At 38.6% G+C, this 13,339-nt stretch overlaps 1 pseudogene; it reads right to left on the bottom strand.

Moving 5' to 3' along the window:
* Positions 1-6,610: 6,610 nt before the first annotated feature.
* On the bottom strand, positions 6,611-10,339 carry LOC116763300 (annotated as a pseudogene).
* Positions 10,340-13,339: the final 3,000 nt, after the last annotated feature.

Here is a 13,339-nt window from a genome sequence, read left to right as displayed (position 1 = left end):
TCAGAGAATGAAAAACTAAACCATCAGTTACTAGGTAAATGAGTTTGGAAAGATAACTATTTTGGGGTTTTTTTTTTTCTCATCTATGAAATGGATAGTAATTCCTGTTTTAACTTTTCAGGGATGTTGTAAGGCTTAATCAAATGAGATTATGTGAAAGTATCATAATAAACTTTGACATCCAGAAATTTAACTCATCTGAAAACAGTAAAATCATTTGGAACTGTTATCTACATACAATATGAGAAATGCCGAAATTGAACTCTATACTTAACAAACTTAAAGCATCTGTTTTTGTTATTGCTGTTAATGTTGAGTGACTATTTGCCAGGTGATTTGAGATATAGCGAGAAACAAAACAGACATGGTTCCTGCCCTTAGAGAGTTTATAGTCCAGCATCATAGAAATATATTTCAGTCATATCAAGTGACATTTTATTATCTCTTCTAGTTCATTAACCTATACTCATCATGTCATGCCTTTAGTAAAACCTGCTCAGCCTTCTGTACCAATACTGTTCAATGTCTGTTAGCAATTTATAATCTAGAACAAGGCAATGGATACCATAATTTTTTGGCAGATATTATAAGATGGCTTATTCAACACTTATCCAGCCCCCCTTCTAGCTTGCTCTTCTGTACTTTAGAAGCTAGAAAATTAAAAAATACTAGAGTACTGGCATGGATGAGTGGTGTGCTAGTAAATCATTAACAATGGCTGGAGGAGGGGAAAGAACCTGATTTGTAGCATTGACCCATTTTCATGGTGTGAATACTCCCAAGCTACCAAAGGGACTTCACTGCATGGGGAGTTAGTTGGAGAAGATGCTAATAATTATATGTTGGCTTCAGCGTTTCACTACATGTAACCTAGTTTCCAGCAATCAGATGCACCCATTCAAGACGTAGATCTGAAAATGAGCAACGTGATGCCTCAGTTGCACTCAGGGAGATGGGATTTTCTGGCAAACACCGTGGTGGAGGTGTCTGGTTCTTCTGGGTAGCTGGGGAGGAGTTCTGGCATCCATTTTGAGAGTCATAGGTGCTGACTGGCAAGTAGTGCTAGGATGGCTTTCTGCTAGAATAGCGGATGTGATGTGGGATGAGTGTTCTTCCCGGTTTGGTTTTTCCTGGATGTTGTTTCTAGCCATGTATTATCCAAGCCTGGTTCTCTGGTTCTCTCAGAGATCTATGAGCTAAATACCATCCTTTAATCCCTTTCTGCTTAAACTAGCTCAGTCACAGTCAGCTACACAATTTGTTGAGCCCAGAGCAAAATGAAAAATGTAAGGCCCCTGTTCAAAAAGCAGGGAACAAGTGCCATTATATGTACTAAAATACAAAGCTTTTTCTTTCTTCCGTCATCTCTCCCTCAGCCTGTCATGCTGTTTTTTAATTTGCTTTTTAATGTCATTCTAAGAAAAATTAGAATTTTAAATTATTAGAATGAATTTTACCATTTCTCGTTATATTGTGCAGTGCCATTTATAAATGCAAATATAAGAGCATTTAACTCGTACATGAAATCACCAAAACGACACAATTCATATTTCGTAGCTTGTACATGCCATGAGGATGTATTTTTTGCTTATCAGAACAGTGTAAATGCAGCACAAAACTAACTCAGCTGTTTTTCTTTCCCTTCTTGATATGCACATATCCTACCAACCTGAGTAAGGAAGGACTGAAGGGAAAGGAACTATGGGTTGCCCTGCCTTTCCCCTTCCTTCTATGTCATCATTTTCAGTGTAAATGGTCATACAGGGAAGTAACACACACAAGTAAGGCTACGATAGAATTCTTTGGTCACTTGTATTTCTTAGGATGCCATTACCTTCTTTTTGCACCTGAAGCAAGTTCTGGTTGAAATGGAAAGCATCGTCTCTTGGAACTGTCAGCGCCTCCACTAAATCAGTCATAGATATAACATGTTTGCCTTGTAGTCACTTTGTAACTCCCAGAGCTCCTGTATGCTTAGGTTCACCAGCATCCTGTGCTTGTGAGGCATTATGCAGACTGTATGCAAACTGGGTAGTAAGCAAGAAGACAAACAGATTGCCTCCTCTGCTTGCAGGTATGATCCATTGTACCACTTCTTTTATAAAACAGACATTCAAACATAAAAGTATTAAGATTTTCAGAATGGTAACTGCAGACCATTAAAGCAAGCAGAGGGCCCTGTATGACTGCACAGTTTGCATGCCATGAAGTTGACCCTGAGCTCAGTGTTTCTCAAGGGGGTTTCTCCTGATATTTTGGATGAAACAATTCTTTATTGTGCAGGATATTTAACATCCCTGGCCCCTGGGCACTACATGCCACTGTGATAAAAATACCCTCATACATTTCTAAGCGCCCCCCAAAGAGGAGTTACTTCTCTCTACTGAACTCCTTTAGTGGACTCCACTGTCTGCAGCTAGAACCATGATCATTGCAGATCCTGGAAAGGTCATGTGCAATTTTTGCTATGGATTCTCAAGCAGAGCAAAATACAGAGTTGAGTTAAAAAGATTTCAAAATTCTCATACCTGGGAGAGCAGAATTATGGTGACCTTTTTTCCATTGTCAGAAAAATAATACCACCTACCTTGGTGATGAAACAAACATTTGGGATGAAAGTTTAAAGGGGATCAGTGGGTTTTAGGTGTCATATGCATATAAATGGTAGTTGATCTTTTCTAAGGTAAATTTTTACCCAATCCTTCATACAGTGTCTGACCTCTATGAAACCATGATGGTAAAGAAACTCATTTCCTCCCAGAAGGGATTTGGAAGACCTAATTAAGTATGGCAAACTCTGGAGGCAATTGCCATCAGCTCTCCTCACTCTCAAAAGACTTCATGCAGGTTTCCCCCAATATATTCATAGCAGCTGTCTGGGTATAAGGTAGACACATAAATATGTATTGCCTGAATGATAAAATATTTTTTGACTAAAAGAATGGGGTTTTATGTCTCTTTTTAAAAGAAACTAAAGGAAAGTCAAATTAATCATTGTGGTGAGAGCTGAATTTCTCTCTGTTCTTATCTTTTTAACCAGTTAATCTACTCAGTTACAGGGAGAAGCAACACTTTGAAAAAACAACTCTCAACTCTTCCACTTCCATAAATTAGCAGTAATAGTTTTAAGGGAGAGACCATTGAGCCTATAAATTAAAGATGATGTTTGAGAAACAAAAAAGAAGCTTTCAGAATAGAGTAATATTAGAATTGGTGATTGAGCTTTCCAGGACCCTCATTTAAATTACATGTCCAGAACTGATATTGGGGCATTTCTGATGGATCATGACTAGGCAGGAAGAAACCAAACACACATAGAGTAAGATTAGATTAAGTTCTCAGTTTAAATAATCAGGATTCAAAATCTCAGAAGCAGTGTGTCTGTAGAGCAGCATATCTCAGGCTGGTTTTCCCTGGCCCCAAAGTCCCCACTGCACTTACATATTCACAGCTTAAATCACATTCCAGGAAAACGTCCGCTAATAATTTTTGTTATTGACAATGAGCTCCCCTGGGTTTTGATCCTAATTTTACATCCCTCCAGGGACCAGGAAAGACTATTTACTGTCAGGTGTGTAGGTCACAGACCAACACTTATATTTCCTTATTTTCTCAATAAAATATATTTTTCCAATCTTAAAGGTTTGAAATGCATAGGAAAGAAATTATGGAAAACCATAAAGAAAATATAGGACACTCAGTCCCACCCAAAGGCAGTCATGATTAACATTTTAGCCCCTTTTTTCCTAGAAAATTTTTCTGTAAGTATATTACACAGTGGAAATAATCCCCTGGTTTTTTTCACTTTACATTGTAGCAGAAACATTTCTCATGCAAATTAGAATTTTTCGTATAAATTATTCTAATGGATACATAATATGCTGTGCCATGGACATACAACAGTTTTCCATTTTCCTACTGTCGGCCAATAACAGAATGTTTCAAATTTTACACTGTTATAAATATCCCACCGATTAGCTCCATTTTGGATCCTACTCTTAACTTTGAAGGAATTTACTTTATTGTTCATTATTTGACAAGAACATCAGTTTCAAGTACATGCCATGTTCTTTCTCTCCAAAGAAGAGAGAATTGTATGTGATATTCTTTCTGCCTGGTTTGCTCTTCCTCTCTCCACCTCTTTTTGCACAGTTAGTTCATTCTTTAAATTTCAGGTTGGGACTTTCCTGGTGGTCCAGTGGTAAAGAATCCGCCTTCCAATGCAGGGAACGTGGGTTTGATCCCTGGTTTGGGGAACTAAGATCCCACATGCCTCGGGGAAACTAAGCCCATGCACCACAACTACTGAGCCCACGCACCTCAACTAGAGAGCCCGCATGCTGAAACTACAGAGCCCACACGCTCTGGAGCCCGGGTGCCACAACTAGAGGGAAGCCCATGCGCTGCAGCAGAAAGATCCCACATGCCACAAAGGCCCAATGCAGCCAAAAATAAAATAATTAATTAATTATTTATTTATTTATTAAAAAGAGAGATCTTTAAAAAGTAAAAAATAAATTTCAGGTCAAAGGTCACTTCCTCAGGGAAGCCTTCCCAAGCTATATATTTGATTATGGTTCTCTGTTACACACTCGAATTGTACTGCGTTTCTTTTTCTCCAGAGCACTTACCTGTGGTTGCAATAATCCATTCATTTGTGTTTTATTTGATTAATTTCTGTACCTGCCTTGGACTAGAATACTGCAATCATTATCTGGATAAGCAGTGATTATAATGCTTCTATAAACACAGGCCAGTTAATGTGATCTCATTCATATCACTGACAAGATGGGTTAAAGCTTGAGGCTGAAATACAAGTAGTCCAAAAATACTTATGTACCAGGTATTATGCTAGGTGCTGGGAATATAGAAGTGAGAATGACAGGCATGATTTCAGCCTTCATGCTAATAGTATAGTGCAGGGTTTGGCAAATTTCTTGTAAAGGGACAGATAAATTGTAGGCTTATCAGGCCATACGGTCTCTCTCCCAACTACTCAACTTTGCCATTGAAACACAAAAGCAATCATCAACAATACATATAGGAAAGAGTGTCTGGGTTCCAATAAAACTTTATTTAAAAAACAGGCGGGGGGACTGGGTTTGATCCATGGACTATTGTTTACTGACCCTTGGTCTAGTGGACAAGACAGCCATTAAACAGATTATTTGAGATGACAAATACTTCAAAAGAAAAGGACAGGGTGACATAAAGTCACATGGCAGAGCTGTCCAACTTAGCCTAGAGAGAAGAATAAAGACTTTAATGAAGAATATGACTTTAAGCGAATATTTAAATAAAGAGGAAGAGGAGTTACCCAGATAAAAGTAAGGGCAACAGGCTTGATGAAGACCTAAAGCATGGAAAGAGCGAGAATAGAAATATTCATTCTTAAACTTAGCGATTGACGGAGAGGGAGATGAAATTGTGTAAGGATAGAGTACAGAGTGAAAAGACAAACTAAGAGTGTTGAAAAAATTTCAGAACCTAGTACTTCCCTAGAGAAAGAGATGTCAGCAGGAAACACTCAGAAGGAATGATCAGTGAGGTGTAGCAGTAGTAGCAGGATGTTTAAGACCTTCCATCTTGTGACCTAAATGGGAAGGAAATCCAAAAAAGAGGGGATATATGTATATGTACAGCTGATTCACTTTGCTGTGCAGTAGAAACTAACACAACATTGTAAAGCAACTATACTCCAATAAAAATTTAAAAATAAATAAAAGAATAGTTTGTATAAAAAAAAAAAGACCTTCCATCTTGTATGTTGGATATGTAAGTTGGGAGATATCAGCCTAAAGGCTGGGAACCTCAGAGAACTGGTACACTTTCTGAAGGACTAGATAGGTAGATAGATAGATAGATGATATAAAAGAATAGACCTGAGGACTGAGAAAGTGTGAGTGGTAGGGTAGAAAAATGAAGAGGTAGTGAAGGAATCAGAAATAATAGATAGGAACACATCACTGATATATAGTAGGTGCTCAATAATTTTTTGATAAGTGAATGGAAGGATAACAATATAATGTAAAATCAAAGAACCCAAGAGGGAAAGGGTTTCAATAACAGGTTGACCTATAGTTTTGCATGCTTAGAAGAGCTATTGCTCAAGGCTGGTTTCCTTGACTATCTGAGAAAGGTTGCAGGTAAGGACTCAGTTACTTTTGATGCCCTAGTGCAGGATAAGCCTGACCTCCAATTCCTTCCTCTAAGGATAGCTGACCTGGCTCTTTTCTTCCCTGAAGATTTCAATGAGTAGGAATAGGGACCTTCCTGTGTCAGTACATGTTCAAAATAAAAATATAAAATTAGAATAGGAGCAAGATTTTTCATAGATTGCCATGACACAAGCTCAACTGTTTTCTCTTGGTCATTTATATTAAACATGACTTTATTACTTAATTCTAAACACTTTGTATTGCTGTTTTAACTTTTTATTAACTTCTTGTTGATATCTATAAAGTCCTGTGTTAGATGCTGTGAGCGATTCAAAAAAATGTAAGACATAGCTCTGGGCTAAAGTATTATGTAACTGACAAGTAAATTGTAAGTTTCTTGACATTAGGAATCATATTTGACATTTCCTATTTTTCCTTGTACAGTATCAGACTTATAGTTGGTACTGCAGAAATAATTTTCCCCTGCCCTCTGCCTTGCACCATTTGGTGACCAAATGGTGTCCATAATATAGCCACTTCTGTATGACTTGGACAAAACATGATGCTTTCTGAAGAAGACAATATTCTGAAGGCATCTGTAACAGTAATTTCAGCTTGTTGAAGGTTGGGGTTCTTTGTGTAAAGGTCAGCCTGTCAGTAAATAGCATGCCACCCTGTTCTTTCAAGATTATAAGAAACCTTTGTATGTGTGTTTTTATACCTAAAGAAAAAAAAAAAAAAGGGTAGTGGGAAACTGTAACCAGTGGTCTCACCAGATGTTTTCAAACCAGAACTAGGGCAACTGAGTTGTAATTTGTTTTTAAACAATTTATTTTCACAAATTTATGAGAGTAGGGAGCTGAGATTTTTCTTGCCTGAATTAGCAGGTAATTTCATTTTCCATTCGACTTTAGCAGAGAAGACCTCTCCTTAAGATGAAAATGTGAAGCAGAGGTTCTTGCCAAATCTAAAAAGTAGAACAAAGATTAGTCTTAAGAAAACTCATAGATAAGGGGGAAGGATACCTTTTTCGAATACCCAGTCCCCTGTACTAAGCATATTCAGAGGCTTGCAAGACTTAATTTATTAATGACTATGACACGTGGCTTACGTCCTCCTCTTTACCTGCGTTCCTCCCGTCATCCTGAGTGAATTCATCACCCAAGTAGAGAGCTCACCCAGCACCAGCCTCAGAGTTCCTTGATGTGATCTTCACCCGCTCGCTTCTATTGCCACTTCCTGGATTTGTCATACACCCAGTCTGTTTCACCTCTAACCTCATAAATGCAGACTTGACTTTGTCTGGCCAGAACTTTCATCCTAGCTCTGTCACTCAGTTACTCCCAGCACAGCCATTCTCAGTTCCCTAACATCTCATTTCCAGTACTCTTCCTCACTCTGCTGCAGCCTCTCACCCTTCTCAGGTTTCTCTGACTTGGGACCTCCAGTCCATAGACTTCTCTTCTTATTCCCTATCAGCCTTCTCCTGCCTTCACTTCTTTCATCTCCTGCTGCGTTCTATTTTAAATTACCACTCTCTTGCCAGGAACCACATCTCCTTTGCCCTGTTGCCCTGATATCACTTACCTGACAAAACAACAGCTCTAACTGGGTATCTGCTCCCAGATTACTGAGTGCACCCAGACAGAAAAAATAACTGCTATGCAGATTGGCATTTAACACTGTAAATTCAGGACCACCAACCTCAGCTAGATTATTCTTTATCTATACTGTTGGGAAGAGAAGGTTATCCTTATAATGTATTAGTCTCTACCATCTGAATCTCATACTTAATAAGCCAAGGTATAGTGTTATAAATTCTTTGTATACCAAAAATTAGTATTAGGCTGGATCATTTCAATTATTACCCTCTCTGACTCTCTAACTTGGCTTTTGTACTTACTTTCCTGTTTTACTTTATGGTTTTGGGTCTAGTCCATCCAATAAGGTAAATTTCTAATGTTTTTAAAATTAATATTTGATCAGTCAAAAAGAACATGTCTTAAACATTATGGAATGAAATGATAACGGAAGGGGAATCATTCCTACACGTAATTACCCTTTTTAGAGGCCTTTGTGAATCCAAGTTGTCTCTAGTTGTTGTCACTCAGGACAGGGGTCTTAGGCTCAGCTCACTTAAGTCATTTCATTCTTGCCTTTCCCAGCTTCCCCTTTTCATCATTTCTGATCCCACAAATTTCTAAAAACACACCCTTTGTTTCCCCCAAAAGTAGCAGGGAAAGCAGTGCTGTGTGTATGGGGAACAGGGCTAGGTATGTTTGTACGTATAGTTCATTTATTGCATGGCAGCGTAGCATACTGGTTAAGAGTTCAGGCTCTCCGGCCCAATTTCCCTAGTTACCTGCTCTGTGATTCTGGGCAAATTACTTTCTGTACCTCAGTTTTCCCATCTGTAATATACAGATAATAATACTAGTTCCTACCTCACAGTGTGATTGTGAGGATTAAATTACATATTTTAAATGAGTTAATATCTTAGAACTGGTAAGCACTCAGTAACTGTAAGCTATTATTCATAATTTAGAATAAATTATTATTAATAATAATAATTACAGCTTCTCTATTTCCTAAAATACACTTATTAAGAAGAGAATAATGATGAAAGCTAGGAGCTGTTAAAAGTCCATTGATTGGATGTAAAAAGTAGAGTTTTAGAATCACAAAGGACCCAAGAAATTATTTAGACCATTGGTTCTTAGGCAGTAATATGCATTAGAATCACTTATGAAATATTATAAAGTCACAGTTACCCAGGCCCTCCCTTCTCACATCTACCAAGTCAGAAATATCCACAGGCAGTTCCAAAGCATCTTCCTTGCAAGAACCACTGAACTAATTCAAGTCTTTAGATTTTATTATGAGGAAATTGAGACTTAGAATAAATAACTTGCCTAAGACCACAAGTGTAAGTGGGACCCAGGTAACGTAGCTCCTTGGTAAGTGATCTTCCTGCTCTTCTATGTTGCTTGCCAAATATTAAATTTTAAAGAAATTAATATGGGAGTTTATCCTTCTCTCAGTAATATCAGGAAGAATAACATAGGTTTTAAAAGTATACTTCATTCAGCATTTAATTCAAAATAAAACTTATTTTACAATAAAAATAAATGCAGATGACTTTTGTAGAGGACTTCATGAAAGGACTTTTGCATAATTACAGTAGGATTTAAAGTGAATTTTGCTGTGCTTTTCATGTGGACGTTTGTTTTTGCCACAATGCTTGCTGCTAATTAGTACAAGGAAACACTGTGCGTTTTTGCTCCTCACGCCAACCTCACAGATTGACAGGCAAACAAAACAAATGGTTTATAGGGCAAGGTAGGTTGTAGGAATTAAATTCTTCAGAGCTCTCAATAATAAAATATGCATTTCTTATAATTAGGATTTTTTTAATTTACATTAAATTTTTTTAAACCTTTGTGAAATATTCTTGGAATTTTCCAGTCCATGAACAGTCAATGTAGGAAAATCAATGGTTATTAGGTATAGTTTTCTTATTGTAGCTTTACTGATTGGTAGATTAAAAGTCTAAAAACTATAGCAAAAATTTTTTTCTGAATTTTTCTATTTGGTATTGAGTACTATGATACTATATCTCTTAAAATGTTTTTCTTTATCCATAATATAAAGGAATCAAAAAATACATTAGAACTCGGATGTGAACTTGTGCAAAGGTGTGAAATAAATTGAGATGACAGGGCAGAAGCAAGAAAATGGAGCTCAAATTAAATCTACCCCTCAACGCAGGCCTGTTTATATTTTACTATGTTTGCTATCATAAATTTATTTCCATGTATGTGTTTCTTTGCTAGAAATGATAAATAGCTGCCAGCCCAACTTCTGATTCTTAGGCAATTCCATTGTACCAACAAACCACTCATTTTGATTTGGTAAGTGTGATGAAGTCCACTATCCCAGATCCCCATCAACCTGTTTTAAACTGTTGTTGCTTCTACTGCGTCTTTGCCTGATTCCATACCCTTTGCTCTACATTTCATCTCAGGTTTGACCTTTGGATCTTTTTACTTGATGCATGTGTCTGGCCTTCTGGCATTTGACTACAACCTGATCATCTTTGGTTTAGACTCACCTTCTAGTTCCAAGCTACCAAGATTTATACCCCCTGATTCCAGCAGTTCAGAAATTCCCGGCACAGCCATTGGCTGCTATCTAAAGGGGATCAACTTCAAACACTAGCCCTATATTATAAACATTTTTTCATTTGTTCAACAGATTGTACTCATCACTACTATGTGTAAGGCACTAGAGTAATTTCTGGGAAATACAGAAAATTAATTAGTAATAGAAAGCTTAATGCTCTTAAAATCTGGTAAAACAAATAATACAAGTATATAATGATAGTTTAAGATAGTGTGTGTTCAACTCTTATGAAGTATTTATACAAACAAAACATTAATTTTAAAAATCTTCAAATAGAAAATCCTTAAGCTGGAATTAAGGGGTATGGGGTACAAGAAGACATGACCAAAAGAACCTGGGATGTGATTCATGGATTAAAAAAGATTAGGAAGGGCTTCCCTGGTGGCGCAGTGGTTGAGAGTCCGCCTGCCGATGCAGGGGACACGGGTTTGTGCCCCGGTCCGGGAAGATCCCACATGCCGCAGAGCGGCTGGGCCCGTGAGCCATGGCCACTGAGCCTGCGCGTCTGGAGCCTGTGCTCCGCAATAGGAGAGGCCACAGCAATGAGAGGCCCGCGTACCGCAAAAAAAAAAAAAGATTAGGAACACTGACGGGTGTTTAACTAGACTTTGGAGGTAGGGTAGGATAGACACATGCAACAAACACATTCCAAAAAGTGGAACCAAATCAACAAGAGCAGAAAAGGTTAAAGAAATTTTATTCGTCTAGACTGGTTGACAGTATATGTAAGGTGTGGAAGAAAGCCTAGAAAAGTTGGTTGGAACCAGATTATGGAAGGGTTTGAATACTGAGGAGTTTAGAGTTGGCACATATGTTTTGGGGAGTCAGAAAGTTTTGAGCAGGAAATGATGATTGGCTTGATTTAGCAGTGCTGTACAGGAAGGATTTGGTAGTGAGGAGACAGGCAGGTAGAGACTGCAAACCAGGGAATCAGGAGGCTAATACAGACAGTAATGTAAAGTAAGGAGGGCCTGGAGACGATCTCTTTTTTTTTTTTTTTTTTGTGGTACGCGGGCCTCTCACTGTTGCATCCCCTCCCGTTGCGGAGCACAGGCTCCGGTCGCGTAGGCTCAGCGGCCATGGCTCACGGGCCCAGCCGCTCTGCAGCATGTGGGATCTTCCCGGACCGGGGCACGAACCCGTGTCCCCTGCATCGGCAGGCGGACTCTCAACCACTGTGCCACCAGGGAAGCCCTGGAGACGACTTCTTAAGTGCCTGTTATGAGCTGGTGCTGGTGATACAATGAGGACTGGGTCCTTTTGATGAGGAAGTTTTTAGTCTAGCGAGATACTGATCTCTTAAAGGCTCCTAGAGGGGTCTCTATGCAAAACTTTGGGACCACTTCTGATCGTTTCCTGGTTACTAGGTTAATTAGATCGATCTTCATTTTATAATAGGATGTATTCTCTACCTTCTAAAACTACTTTTCCGTTTTATCAGTCTGCTAAGGCAAAAGTATCCCAACCACTTGCACATATTACTTAAAACAAGACAGGAACACGACACCATACAAGGCAAAGCAGAAAATGACACGTTTTAAAGAGATAACTGAAGATGATGGGGAGAATGAATTGGAGGTTAGATTAGGGACAAGAAAACCAGTTAAGAGGTTGTTGTGGTAATCTACCTGCTTGATTATGAGGGTCTGAACTAAGACAGTATGAAAGAAGAGGAGTCCTTAGTGGCTACTTCCACCATAATCCTTTCTATCACTGCCCTGGTACAACTCGGGGGTGGGTAAAGGACTCTCACTTGGAATTGATCTTGAACAGAGGGACTCAAGAACACAAGAAACACTTGTTTACTTCTGCAGACTTAGAGGTAAGGCTCCTACTGTCAAGCAGTCTCTTTTCCTGTTCCTTTCTTATTTGGAACATGGTTTACCAGCCTTCACATTGATTCTGTGAACTCCCTGATAAATTCTTGTTTTGCTTTAGTTAGCCCAAGTTGGTTCCTAGGGCTTACAATAAAAAACCTCTAATTGACACTGTATGTGATTTTTGAGGCACCTGTGGATAACCAGGTGGAGACTGTTAGAAATATGAAACTAGAATAGTGGTTCTCAAAGTGATGCATCAGCAGTACCTGAGAACTTGTTAGAAATGTAAGTTCTCAGGCCCCACCCCAGCTAACTGAATATGAAACTTGAGGAGTGGGGCCCGAGCAATCTGAATATCAGTAAGCCCTCTGGGTGATTCTAATGCAAACTACAGTTTGAGAACCAATTGAACTAGAGCTTAGAAGGGAGATTGGGGGTGGAGATAAAGATGTGTGAGTCAAATGAATGACAGTTGCTGTTAGGGGGAATGAATAACCTCCCAGAAGAGTGGAAGAGAAGATAAGCCCCTGAAGTACATGAAATAATCGAAGAAATTGAGACTAGTGCCATACAATCAAGGAAGGGGAAATTTAACAGAGGTGTCAGGTGCTATACAGAGGCCAAGGTGGATGAGAGAGCCAAGTGATAGGACTGACCATTAGAGGTTTTTGGTGTCAATTAAGAGAGAATTGGTACAGATAATGAAAATAAGTGGTGAGAGAACAAAGGCAAGAAAAAAACAAAGGATACTTTTTTGCAGTAGGTTGGGAGTGCAAGAAAGAAAGTTGAGGTAGATGTCTCAGTTTTTACTGCATAATAAACACTCTAAAACACAATGGCTTAAGACAGTAATTATTATTATAGCTCAAGTGTCTGAAGGTTGGCTGATCTCAGCTGGGCTTGCTCATATATCTGAAAGCCTAATGTGGGTTTTCCTCTGGGCTGGGTTCTGTTTCACATATCTGTCATCCTCCTGGGACTCTTTGGCTTGCCCTGAGCGTGCCCTTCTCATGGAGATGGAAGAAGAGTTTGGTTTTGGGTTTTTTTCACTGCAGCATTTTTTTAATTGAAGTATAGTTGGTGTACGATATTATATGTAAGTTACAGATGAACAATATAGTGATTCACATTTTTTAAAGGCTATACTCCATTTATAGTTATTATACAATATTCTCTGGG

This window comes from Phocoena sinus, chromosome 12, assembly GCF_008692025.1.
Source record: "Phocoena sinus isolate mPhoSin1 chromosome 12, mPhoSin1.pri, whole genome shotgun sequence".
Classification (NCBI taxonomy): domain Eukaryota; kingdom Metazoa; phylum Chordata; class Mammalia; order Artiodactyla; family Phocoenidae; genus Phocoena; species Phocoena sinus.
This window is presented reverse-complemented; position numbering and strand designations above follow the sequence as displayed.